This window comes from Olea europaea, unplaced genomic scaffold, assembly GCF_002742605.1.
Source record: "Olea europaea var. sylvestris unplaced genomic scaffold, O_europaea_v1 scaffold511, whole genome shotgun sequence".
Taxonomy (NCBI): domain Eukaryota; kingdom Viridiplantae; phylum Streptophyta; class Magnoliopsida; order Lamiales; family Oleaceae; genus Olea; species Olea europaea.
In genome coordinates, this window is record NW_019263428.1 from 77528 (window position 1) to 91996 (window position 14469).

Here is a 14469-nt window from a genome sequence, read left to right on the forward strand (position 1 = left end):
CTATTCTTAGGCCGACGAGTCATACGATGTCTGATAGATCTTTGTCCTATAAATCCCTCAATCTTAGGTTCGGGGTTAGGCACATGTTTAGGTCGATCAGATGTAGGGACAAATATGGTCTTGGAAGTGCTAGCAACATCATTACCTTTACCCTTGTATCCTAGACCTCCTTTATTTCCAACCGGCTTGCCTATTCTTAAAAGATTATCTAGCTTTAATGAACCACTAGTGAAGGCAATAAGTTGAGACTTTGAGTGTTCTAAATCGCTCACAAGGTTCACAACCTGAATTTGTAAAGTCTCATTCATGGTGGTCAATTCACTTACTTTCCTAGAGGACCTCTCAAGCTCATTGGTGATATTTTTAAGACTTAAGCTCACTTAGGACTGTGGAAGATTCCTTAACGTATGCCTCTAACTTAGCTTTTTCAGATTTCAGCTCCTGAATAGTCGTACTTAAGGCCTTGTTTTTGTTGAGAATTTTCAGGCTTTCCTGATACATCTTCTCATAGGCCTCCTGGATATCTTCATCACTCAAAGACTCATCACCAGAATCCTCATCACTATCTAGGTCCTCATCCTTTTCACTCCCCCATTCGGATCCACTCTTAACCCTAGCAACGAAGGCCACATATTTTCCACTATCCTCACGTGTGGATTTCTCACTCTGATTGTCCAAGCTAGACTCGTCATCAGTGAGAGTAGTATTCATTTCCTTCTCTTCAACTCTCCTAGCACTAGGGTACTCACTCCTCACATAACCCAAACTGCGATAGTTATGGCACCTTGATTATGCCCAAAGTATAACTTGGTGATTGTAGTACAGCTTTGGGGTGTCGTATCTACAGGAAGATGGGAAGTTACTTAAAGGGTCCAACAATTAGGGTTTTTGTTGTGAGTTGTATGAAAAAAATATATCAATTTGAGTTGTGGTTTGAATATCAAAATGTATGCAATTAGTGAAGCACTGGAATTCACTCTTTCGAATTAGATCAATCAACATCAATTATTCAAACATTTTACCCAAAAATCTAGGCTCCTATAACATAGTCCTATGTTAATATATTGAAATCGGATTAAAAAGCGTCGATATACATCAAGCATACAGAAGTAAATAATCCATCAACGACATACATGAAATTGAAACTCAATAAATATTTCAATCAAACGATAGAAAGAGCGTGACCAAATCTATGAAAAATCTAATAAGAATTAAACTAATTTCAATTACCAATTCAAAAAGGGAAACCTAGATTTATTTAATTTCACTTGAAATCCTGGAATTTAGAATTTCTAACAACATATTCCACATTTATTTATTGAAACACGATTCAAGAAACGACAATATACCTTAAGCATAGAGCAGTAATCAAATCATGTCAATAATTCAATTGAAATTTAAACTCAACCAATATTTTAGTCATTCAATGGAAAAAAAATATAATTGAATCCATGAACAATTTAATAAAAGTTAAACAAACATCAAAAGTATAATAATAAAGAAGAAATCTAAATCCCAGAATTATTCGACAATAAAAATCACATTACATGAAAGAAAAGATGTTGAAATCATCAAATCCGATCAAGATCATTCGTGGCTTCATCAAAGAATTTAGTTCTCCATGGATTTCTTGAGCCAAAAATTAAAGAAAAGTGATAAGAGGTGAATGGCTGCATTCTCATCTGTTTTAGGGCTGAAATATCGAGAGAAATTAGGTTACCATAAGTGGTGGAATCAAATTTGGAAACCTGAAAATTGCGCGTTGAAAAACACCTATGCGACCGCATGGTTTTAGGTATTGCGGTCACATGGTTCAATGATTTGAGCCCCTAGAATTTGTTGATGGCGTCCATGCGACCGCATGGCTTTAGTGCCATTTGACAGCATGGTTGTTTCGATTTTCTCCGTTGGACAACTTTTGGTATTTTGACCATAACTTTCTCTCTCGATATCTGATTGCGGTGATTCAAGTTGCGTTTGAAAGCTAACACAAAGGCTAAAACTTTTCTAAGAAGTTATCTTCAAATTCGATCATATTCCATGTAAAAAATGGGTCCAAATATGAGATTGAAAATCGATGCGTAACCTTTTCGATTGGTAATTGATTTGTGAAGATGTTATGGTTATATTTCACTTCATTTGACTTCTTTTCTCATCTACTTGACCTCTAGTAATTCTTGAATCATCATTCATTCTCCCATCTCATCTATGAATTATTTGTGACTTGATCCCTGAACTTTCACTTCTTCTCACTTTGGTCCTTTTTCATTTGTTTCTTCCAAATTTCACTGTTTTCACCAAAATGCAACCTAAACCAAAACATAAGAGTAATGAGTGCATTTTGACATAATATAATCACATGAATGCAACAATTAAGAGCGGAAAATATGGTATTTTACATTCTTATCACACCCCCCAACTTGCTTATTGCTAGTCCCTAGCAATTTAATGTAAAACAAGTAGATGAATGATTGGTTCATGATACAAATGAAATTATTAAGTTCCAATTTAACCGCAATTCATTCTCTTTTTAAACTCAATGCCACAAGAAATTAACAATGTTATGATATCAAGATATCAAAAACACTTGCTAAATGTGTGTGTGTGTGTATGTCAAACCATAGCCATCTTAACGCCAACCCAAACACATGCAACATCGAGTGTGTCTCTAGCTAAAGGTCCAGTCCCATAACTCACGAGTATCAAAGTGTTTAGTGTGGTTTTCTCTCTATGGAGCTTGGAAAGATGCACACTCAGAACGTGAATGCTTAAACATTTATGAACAAGCAACAAGCAAACATTGATCACATGATAGGCATCCTTTTAAATGAGAATTCAACAAGTTCTTACCACAAACCGACTTGAGATCAAAACAATCAATGCAAAGGGTATGAAATGGGTTAAGTTGGGTTATATGAAAATTAGGGTAAAAAGAATTTAAGGACTTCCAAGTATCTAGCTAGGCATCTCCACAAGTATTTCAACATATCAATCCTTTACATCAACGTATTCCTCAATCTTTCAATTCCCAACAATAATCCACTTTCTCTCTCTCTTTTTTTTTTCATTCATTGTTTTTTCAAATTCACTTTCTTTTTGTGTTTTCTTGCCTCACCCAAGCACTTATCATCTCTTATCACTTTTCTCGTTACTTTTTTCTCAAATGGACATTTAACACCTACAATACACTTGGAAGCATAAAGGTAGAAAAACGACTATTTATAGACTTTAATGCAATGTAAGGAGGTATGGATAACTTAGGCACATGAAAAGAAATGGTTATGAATGTGTATTGGCTCAAAGTGGCTACTATGGAATTATAATTATGAAAAAGAACTAGTCTGAAAGTTCAAATTCAATCCTAAATTGACTGTTATCATTTTCCAAGTAAAATCCACCGTCTTACCACACACCATGTAATGTTATTCTCAAAAGAAGTGTCTAGTTCACAAAACAAATGAGCGCTTATTGCCATTTTTAATATGTGATAGCTTTCAATCCTCACCAACTCTCACATAAGAAAACTTCAGCAAGAGACTCCTCTAGCTGCATGTGTTAAACCACTATCTTATCAAAGGGCTTGTGTGCGCAAAAGGATTTAGCAAATGTCTCAATATCCAAACTTTCATAAACAATATTAATTTCTAGTGGCATATATTCTCATTCAAGAATATGTAGCGAATTAAGGACTTTAAAAAAATTAGACCAAAATTACACGTAAAGCATATAATTCACAAGAAAATTCCAAATACGCTCTCCCTCCAACTAAACATTGCATTGTCCTCAATGCAACAAATATGTCACCAAATAAAGGTAAGGAAAGATATCATTGTAATACCAAAGTGAATCACATGAACTTGAAGTGTTAGAAGCCTAAAAGTTCTCAATTAGTGATGAATGCATGGAATGAAAAAAAAACCTAAAAATGCAAAAATAAAAATAGAAAGAAAGAGAAAGGAATGAACTCCCCTTGGGTTGCCTCCCAAGCAACGCCTTTGTTTATTGTCATTGGCTCAACCCAATGTTTGCTTCTTTAGTCCGCATCCAGCCAGAGTGTTGTCAACATTCTTTGCATTGCACCAAGCTCGACCCAATGTTTGCTTCTTTAGCCCGCATCCAGCTAGGGCGTTGTTAACACTCTTTGCATTGCACCAAGCTCAGTGGAAATGATTGCCGGTGATGTTCCAAAATCCTACAAATTGTTGTAGGCAGCACAAATATTAGCATATTCCCCATCATCATACCTTAGTGGAATTTCAGAATTTAAAAGGAAAGAATTTAAAGGGTCGGGGTCAATAAGCGCAGGTGCTTCCTCTTCGACAAGTGCATCAATCATGTATGTTTGATGACACTCATCATCTTCCTCAGGCTATTTCATGACGTGAAAAATGTTGATGTCTAAGGTTATGTTCCCAGGTTGTTCCTGCAATTAATAAGAGCATTAGCTGGGAAGAAAATGTCTACCAAGAATAATGGGAACCTTGGAGTTAAAATTCACATCTTCTTTTAAATCCAAAACTAAGAAATCAACGAGCTAACAAAATTTGTCAATTTGTACTAGCACATCCTCAACTACCCCCCTAGGTCTAATAGTGGATCGATAAGCTAATTGTAGGACCACAGAAGTAGGTTTGATCTCACCTAGACCTAACACCAAGTATATAGCATAAGGCATGATATTTACACTAGCCCCTAAATCGAGAAGAGCTTGTGAAATCTCATGGTTCCCTATGACACAAGAAACAGTAGGACAACTAGGATCTTTATTCTCTGGCGGGACTTTTTGTTCAATTACGGCACTCATATGTCAGTTAAGAAAGCAGTTTTCTTGACATGGTGCTTCCTTTTTACAGTACACAAGCCCTTTAGAACTTCAGCATATGTGGGGACCTAGGAAATCACGTGTAAGAGCGGCAGATTGATTTTTGCTTGTTAAGATTCTCTAGGATTTCACTATGTTGCCTGACGGATTTTGAGGTAGATTTAAGTGCTTGAGGAATGGCACTCTAGATGAATATTTCACTACCTCTTCATTAGGAATACTCTCTTCAGACTTACTAGACTCCTTTTCATCTTCCCTAGGTTGAGGAATTGGTTCTATGACCGTCCCTGATCGAATTTTTATGGCATTCACTTCCCTAAGGTTGGTTTCTTTTGACTCTAAAGTTTGTGCCATGTTCAACCCTGTTGGATTTGGTTGAGCTTGTGCTAGAAAATTTTCCTGCTCCACTACAGTTAAAGCATTGGTTAATTTAGACATAAGAGTTTTGATTTCCTTGTTTTCCTCAACAATTTGGATAATCATAGTCTCACACTTCTGATTGGTTTTACTTTGTGCCTCTATGAATGCATGTAGGGTGTCTTCCAAAGAGTTCCTAGAGGATGCTGTTTGATATGGAGATATAGTGTAGGCTCTATTAGATTGGGGAGGTAGCTGGTTTTCAGATTTCCAGCTGAGATTGTGGTGATTTTGCCACCCTGTATTATAGGTTTCGGAGTAGGGAGTATAGGGCTTTTGATATATGCCTAAGTCATTACATTGTTCCTCATAAACCCCTCTCATCTCAATCAAAGTGGTACACTCTTGGGCTGGGTGATCTATTCCACCGCACACAAAACAAAGTTCTAAAGATTTAACATGGGAAATAGTTTGTGCAAATTTAGAGCCTTTAGCACGTAGGGTTTCAAGTTCTTTGGTGAGGGCTTCCACTTTGGCCTTAAGACTATTCTCTTCCCTAAGTTGATAGATATATGTGCTAGTAGAGGTTCCTGTGGGTTGTGACCTATTGGTACTATCAGTAGGGCTATGTCCAATCCAAGTATGAGCTTTCTTAGCAAGGTCATCTAGATACTCTATGGCCTCATCCGGATCCTTTTGCAGGAATTCACCGTTACACATCATCTCTACGAATTGATGCTCCATAGGTGTTAATCCCTCATAAAAGTAGCTAATTATACACCAGCTCTCAAGGACAAAGAGTTTGTAGTTCTTTGAATCTTTCCCAGGCCTGATATAGGGTCTCACTATCCTTTTGGGTAAAAGATGAGATTTGCTTCTTAAGGGCTCTAGTCTTATGGTGGGAAAATTATTTATTTAAAAATGCTTGCGTCATTTCAGCCCATGTACCAATCGAATGTGGTCTCAATGAATATAGCCAGGTCTTTGCTCTTTCTTTAAGTGAAAATGAGAAAAATTTCAACCTGACTGCATCCATTGTACCATGTTGATTGTGGAAGGTTGTAACTACCTCCTAAAATTCCCTAATATGCACGCATGAATTTTCACTGTCAAGTTCATGAAAAGTGGGAAGAAGTTGAATCATTCTCGATTTTAATTCCATACGTGGCATATTAGGAGGAAACATTATGCATGATGGTGTAGGGTGCAAATAATCATGTAGGGTGCAAATAATCATGCAAAGTCCTATAAGGCACATCGTCGTGCTCACTATTAGAAATTGTGTTATATGTTGAGGTGTTCATGGCAGTTGATGCAGTAGCAAAATAAGGGTTATATCAAGATTCAAACACTGGATAAGGTGCTACGGTAGAACTCCCTTGATCGCCTTGATCCCTGCTCATCAAACACAAAAAACGAAGAAAATGTGTGAAAACAAAATAAAAATAACACTAAAAAAATTAAATCAAATAAAAATGAAGGGAATGGAATGATGTCACCCCTTTTCGGTTGATACCTAGATTACTCATACCGTCTCCCTGGCAATGGTGCCAAAATTTGATTATGCCCAAAGTATAGCGCGGTAATTGTAGTACAGCTTTGGGGTGTTGTATTCACATGGAGATGAGAATTTACTTAAAGGGTCCAACAATTGGGGTTTTCGTTGTGAGTTGTATGAAAGAAATGTATCAATTTGAGTTGTGGTTTGAATATCAAAATGTATGCAATTAGTGAAGCATCATAATTCACTCTTTCGAATTGGATCAATCAACATCAATTATTCATGCATTTTACCCAAAAATCTAGGCTTCTATAACATATTCCTACATTAATCTATTGAAATCAAATTAAGAAATGTCGATATACATCAAGCATACGGAAGTAAATAATCCATCAACGACATACATGAAATTGAAACTTAATAAATATTTCGATCAAATGATAGAAAGAGCGTGACTAATTCTATGAAAAATCTAATAAGAATTGAACCAATTTCAATTACCAATTCAAAAAGGGAAACCTAGATTTATTTAATTTCACTTGCAATCCTGGAATTTAGAATTCCTAACAACATATTCCACATTTATTTATTGAAACAAGATTCAAGAAGCGACAATATACCTTAAGCATAGAACAGTAATCAAATCACGTCAATAATTCAATTGAAATTTAAATTCAACCAATATTTTAGTCATTCAATAGAAAAAAACATAATTGAATCCATGAACAATTTAATAAAAGTTAAAGAAACATCAAAAGTATAATAATAAAGAAGAAATCTAAATTCCAGAATTATTCGACAATAAAAATCACATTACATGAAAGAAAAGATGTTGAAATCATCAAATCCGATCGAGATCCTTTGTGGCTTCACCAAATAATTTAGTTCTCCATAGATTTCTTGAGCTAAAAATCAAAGAAAAGTGATAGGAGGTAAATGGCTGCGTTCTCGTCTGTTTTATGGCTGAAATATCGAGAGAAATTAGGTTGCCATAAGTGGTGGAATCAAATTTGGAAACCTGAAAATCGCTCGTCGAAAAACAACTATGTGACTGCATGGTTTTAGGTGTTGCGGTCGCATGGTTCAATGATTTGGGCCCCTAGAATTCGCTGATGCATCCATGCAATCGCATGGCTTATTGTTTCGATTTTTTCTGCCGGACAGCTTTCAGTATTTTGACTATAACTTTTTATTCCATTATCTGATTAAGGTGACTCAAGTTGCGTTGGAAATCTAACACAAAGGACTACAACTTTTATTCAGAAGTCATCTTCAAATTCGATCATCTTCCATGTAAAAAATGGGCCCAAATATGAGACTGAAAACCGATGCGTAACTTTTTCGATTGGTAATTGATTTGTGAAGATGTTATGATTATATTTCACTTCCTTTGATTTGTTTTCTCATCTACTTGACCTCTAATCATTCTTGAATCATCATTCCATTGCCCCATCTCATCTATGAATTATTTGCAACTTGATCCCTGAACTTTCACTTCTTCTCACTTTGGTCCTTTTTCATTTGTTTTTTTTCCAAATTTCATCGTTTTCACCAAAATGCAACCTAAACAAAAACATATGATTAATGAGTGCATTTTGGCATAATATAATCACATGAATGCAACAATTTAGAGGGAAAAATATGGTATTTTACACTCTTATCACACCTCACAGATTTAGATTTCTTCCTAAATTCACTCGGACCACCTCTTTGTCTCTCGAGGCTTCATCTTATTTATAAACATTTTTCAGAATTTCTTAGCTAGGTAGGCCATCTCCTCATCATTGGGTGAATCGAAATCAGAAGATTCCATCTAGTTATTCCTTGCAGTCTTCAAGGCTATGAATTTTTCCTTACCAGGATTGTCTAAGGTCAATCCATAGGTCTGGAGGAATCTAACTAATTCCTCTACCTTGATGGTGTGTATGTCTTTACTTTCTCCAATTGCCGGACTTTAGGCTTAAAACACTCGGGTAAGGATCTAAGAATTTTTCTCACTATCTTAGGCTCGGGGATTTTCTCATCTAGGTTGAAGGACGAATTGACTATCTCATTTAAGTTCGCATAGAATACATCAAACATCTCATCATCTTTCATTCTTATCTCTTCAAACCTAGTGGCCAATATCTGCAGTTTCAAATTTTTAAGTGCCTGAGTTTCCTCATGTGTGGTTTTTAAAATATCCCAAACTTCCTTTACTACCTTACACATGGATACTCCCCTAAATTCCTCGGGGAAAATTGCCATAAACAGGGCATGGAGGGCTTCGCTATTTAAATTGTAGCTATCCAATTAAGCTCTAGACCAATTTTCTACTGGGATGAGAGTGACTACACCATCTACTGTGGTACTAGAGGCAGACCAACCATTTACCACACTTTGCCAGACATGCTCATCCAAGAATTTCAAAAATGCTCTCATTCTAACCTTTCAATACGCATAATTATTCCCATCAAAATGGGGTGGCACATTCAATGAGGTACTCATCTAGACTAATGTAAGGTCTGGACCGATGTAAGGCTCTGATACCACTTGAAAATTCCTAGGAACATTCTGATACTACTTGAAAAGTCACCTAACGCGTTGCAATGTCAAATTTAAATTTTATAATACTTTACCAAGTTTACGTTCTAGTCAATTTCTTATTCAACCTTACTGCGAAATTGATTAATTAAAGCAACACGTCACTTTAATTAATTGTCTAGGTGACTAAACATACAATCCAGTTAATCCTATGTTGAATTGTCGGTTCGTAATGCGTAATGTAAATGAAACAGTAAAAACACCAACTCACATTATGACGATGGAGAAACCCCAATGTGGGTAAAGCTTCAAGACCAAGCCAGTGATTTCCACTATACCAAATTAGCCAGTACAAGTTCCGTTAAATTTCGTATCCAATCAGACCCGCTATTACAATCTTACGATCTACTGCCGTAGATGCTACTAGTCTCCTGCTAACTTCCCAATCTACCTCCTATAGCCCAATCTGCTGTCCAATACAGTCTTCTGGTCTTTAGCTGATTGTATCACCAAGTAGAACTCTAAGAACCTCCCGTTCTTGTCCAGTTCTTGAGCTTGTCGTCCACCTCTCTTAATCCTCCAATGAGAAAGTCCGTTCCTCAAAGGATTAAGGATCCACGGTATTTTATCTTCACAAGATTGATGTTTTTCCCCAAAAGATTGGTTGTCGGGTCACAAGATGTTATGGATCTCTTGAACAAAGATATGAAGATGTATTTCAGTCAAAGAATAACGTGGCAACATCATATTTTCATCCATGACTTTTGTATTTATAGTCGGGGACAATTAGGAGGCCTAGGCCGTGTAAAACCTTCCAAAAATTGAAAATATGATTTTCCATATAACACTGTCGCTCGAGCGAAGAGCGAGCAAAAAGCGAACGACAATACTTTACTTGAACAAAATTGGGGTGAAAAGCGAGCTACGAGTATTCTATTTTTCTCGCTCGAGCGATGGTATGGCGAACAACTAGCGAGATTTCGGTGTCGCATCCTTGATTTGAACCGTAGACTCAAACCCATTTCCTTCTTACAAACTTTGCTAAATTATACCCTAGGTCCCTAACTTTTACAACATTGTTCAATTCAGTCCCTGACTTTTACAAAATTACAATTAAGCCCGTTTGTCTTACAGAATTGCCAATTGCAAATTTCAAACCTAACACCTCCAATGGAAGCCACATGGAGGCACTACGTTCATATACGTGGTAGTCAACCACGACAAAATAAAGAAAAAAAGGAGAATTGCCTTTCAGTAGAGGCGCTATCTCTATTAAAGCTTTGCTGCCGAAGTGCTCCCTCCCAAAGCCAAACTCGTTTGCACCCGAAGCTATCTCTCGTGGTTGAGGCACTTGTTCTCCTTATAGCAGGCCTGATGAGTTTATCCTTAAGAATGATTGATGTAACGTTTGCATTAATAGTGTTAGATATGTCAGCCTAGGAAAGTAGGATGGTTGACCACTTATCAAATATATTTGTCAATGTAATTAATGTGTGATAGTGTGATGTGAGACTTTGGTCAATTAGATGGAGCCAAATGGATTTGATTCAATGGTGAACACTTCGGCTTGATCTCCATAAATGGTAACTTTTGTAACATTGCAAGGGATGGAAAAAATGATATTCCAACTTACATGCTTATCACCACTTATTTGTTCTTTATTTGCTGAAGTTACAATTATTCTTTATTGCAATTGCTTCCAACCGTGTGTATTTCACTCCTATTCCCACATTTAGAGTAAAGCCCTTCGACTTCATATCTGAGTAAAGCCCTTCGAAATTTGCTCAAGTGGACTCAAACAAAACCTTACACTTGTTGGTACATTATTGGCTCAACAAAGTTGTTTTGCGCAAGAGAGGAGCAGTCACATAGGCAAGAAATTCAATTACAAACCCATGATCGAGATCCAATTTTCCTTTACCCATAATTGAAGTAGTTTCTTTCACCACATCTGAAGGTCCAACAACTAACATTCTACAGGAACAGTTTAAAATAGTATGTGATAGACGTATGTTTTAGATTTCAAAATTATGCTTAAAAAATTTGAAAATTTGAAATGGGGTCCAGAAATTAGTTTATTTTTTGTTACATTTACAGTTTCCTACTGTTGTTATAAAAAATGTATGCTCCAAGACTCAGAGCTTTTGAAGATGCTTCTAAATATGATAAGTTTTTTTATTTTGGTGGTTCTGAAATGAAGCCTTTTGGTTCAGTTTTTTTTTTTTGTGTTGTTGGAATTTTGGTTTAAAACATACGTACATGTTGATTGTTATGGGTGTTAACCTATAACCTATACTAATCCATTTTTTCATGTTTATCCAGGCGGATATACAGACTACTTCACAATGGCTGTATACAACGGGATGTATTCTTCGATAAGCTAAATAATGTAAAGTACAAACATGGTGTGATAATGTTCATGGACTATGTGAAGCCTAAGTATTTCAATACAAATTGTTTTGAGAATTTTAGGTATGTGTGTTGTCACACCCTCATTTACATTGATATCCATACATAAACTAGATATAGAATTTCACATATATTTTTCTTCACCTAATAAAATGAGATAATACTTTCACAATTATATCCCTGTTTGCTAACTCTTAATCACTTGTGACGATCATGTAATATGTTGAAACCAAAATCATATCGCCATAATCCAACATATATATTCTTAGATTATAAATATGTCTACAGGTCATGTCGAAAGATATGCAACACAGGACCCCCAACACATGTCACAATATACCATAAACTTAAGATAACAGCCTAAAAATAACCCTACAGGTCGTCATCTATATACATCGAACTCTGGAATTCCGTAAGAGCTCTACAGCTAGCTGTGCGCTCTATGTAGTTCGAAGTTCACCTACAATGCAAAACTACATAAGCCAATGCTTAGTAAGCAAAAATCATGCATATCATGAATATGAACATCATGATAAAGAAGTATCATATTTCAATATTCATCAAAGTCGACTCGAAATCATTTCATTTGAAACCTTTTATTTGGTTGGGCCCTTGACCCACCTACTATGTACCGGATAGAGCTCTGCACAATATCAATATCAATAATCAAATGACCAATATGAAATCAATATCGACGAGTGGACCATCCTCTCGTGACCACTAGAGGCCTATCCCCTAACTACCTCTCTGATCCCCCAAGAAGTATCCCACCCGACAGCGCCAATAATCATAATATTACAAGGGCATAGTCGAGTGGTCCATCCTCTTGTGATCACCAAAGGCACATCCCGTGTCTAGCAATCACCCAGGAAGTATCACTTGCGATGCCAAAACATATCACAAAAGCATGCCTCACATGCCTCGGTACCCTAGTAGTGGTAAATAAAACATTTATAAACAAAACTCAATTTAAAATCATATTTCGCATGCACGATTTTCAACCATGATCACATGTCATGCATGCTGATAAAAATGCTCATGAATGACATGCTTAATGAAAATCGATGTTAACATGTTCCGTAACTTCATACTCAACGATCATAATCATCATATGAGGTGCTATAAGCCTCTTATCAAAGTTATATAAATATTTCAACATTACTATATCACATATACTAGGTTTTTGCATCGTACTTGCAAATGAATTTTCACTTACCTTTCACTTTTGTGTGTGCAAGCTTCTACGGAGATTAGATCAATTTCCTTTTTCACTTGAAGTCAGAAAATCACCTGTATTACCATTTAATATCAAATAAAATCCTCAATTTAATAACCTTAACACACAAAATCCCAAAATACATCCATTCTCACCAAAATAATTTAGACGGAATCATCATTTCAAGTTTCCGATGTCATTACAAACTAATCACAAAAATCTCGCTATTTTTCGAGTCCAATTATGAATATCAACATCATCCAATTTCTTTCGCAACCTAGTACTCCTTAGAATCTATTTCCTAGGCCCAAGAGATGATTAATGGATATGTAAAGGTTGAAACCACATTAAACAAGAAAATTGACAGAATCTGTTTTTCAGGTTTCATCACCGTCCAACTACTTTTTCAATCCTTTTTCAACCCCTTTAACTATATCCAACGACTCTCAAATTTTTACCACACTTTTATAACATGTATATGTAGGTCATAATGCCCTAAATTTGTGACAAATAAAGGGTTTTTAGCTTCAAAACCGTCCATTTTCCACTACACCAAATCAGGCAGTTTTCCTTGTGACTGTTTTCGGTTTCCATTTTATTACACTTCACCAATCAGAAGCTATTACAAGACCATTTCTATTCTTATAACTTCATATAACAAAATTTATTTACATAGATACAAGTTATATCTTAAGCATTATCCAAAATCAAAGTTTAAACCATTCAAATTCATCAATCGACACATCTCTATCCCTGTCGGTTTCTTTCAGGTTCTTGTACTTGATTACCCCTCTTTTTTGCCATCATAAAATCATCAAAACCATCCTACTTAACCTCAAGTAAGTTTAGAGTTTAAATATATTATAAAACACCCAGAAGAACTGAAGAAAAACTTCAAAATCTTGACTTAAACTCACCTCCTCAAATTGTAATTGCAGCTTCTTATTTTTCTATCGCTCTTTGCTCCCTTTGCTCTTTCTTTCACTTGGGGTTATATTTCGAGAGTTAAATGTCTTATCTAAGAGATATATAAGTAGCCTCAAGGATTGGAATCGTGAATGATGCTTAAGGATGAAGGAAAGTGTAATTAAAAGACAAGTATCCTCAAGCATGAGCTGTCCAAGCAGGAGGTGGATTCATGCTGCAAACTTTGAACTTTCCCATACCTTATATGGAGGCATACGTGTCTTATAAGATGTATATCTATCCAATATAAAGTAATAATGATTTAGGAGACGTGCTGGAAGTCTTAAGGCTGAAGGAATTAAATGTTAGATTGACAAGTTTTCACAAGGTAAGTAGGAGGTGTCTCCTTTGCAGCAACATTTGACTTTCTTACTATTATCTTTGGATCCGTTTATCATATAAAAGATATATATTCATCCTATATTAAGTACTTAAGGGATGGGACATCAGATTGATGCCTTAAGGTTGAAGGAATTGAGTGCTAAAATGACAAACATCCCAAACGCGAGGTGTTCAAGCATGAGGTGGTCACTTGTAGCAAAAATCTACTTTTATATCTATCTTCACAGGCACAAATAAAGTATCCTTGGATTATTTTGATGTTTTTACAATCCATTTCACTTGTCCTAAGATCTCAAAGTATTTTATAGAGCTAATTCCTCAACCGTTCATTTA

The 14469-nt window shown here is 35.9% G+C and overlaps 1 long non-coding RNA gene across 1 annotated transcript; it reads right to left on the minus strand.

Moving 5' to 3' along the window:
• Positions 1-11881: 11881 nt before the first annotated feature.
• LOC111388624 lies at positions 11882-13818 on the minus strand. Its single transcript, XR_002701612.1, has 3 exons — positions 13746-13818; positions 12829-12902; positions 11882-12072 (listed from the first exon to the last, which is right to left on the minus strand). It is a non-coding gene; the product is annotated as an uncharacterized LOC111388624 (long non-coding RNA).
• Between the last annotated feature and the right edge of the window lie 651 nt (positions 13819-14469).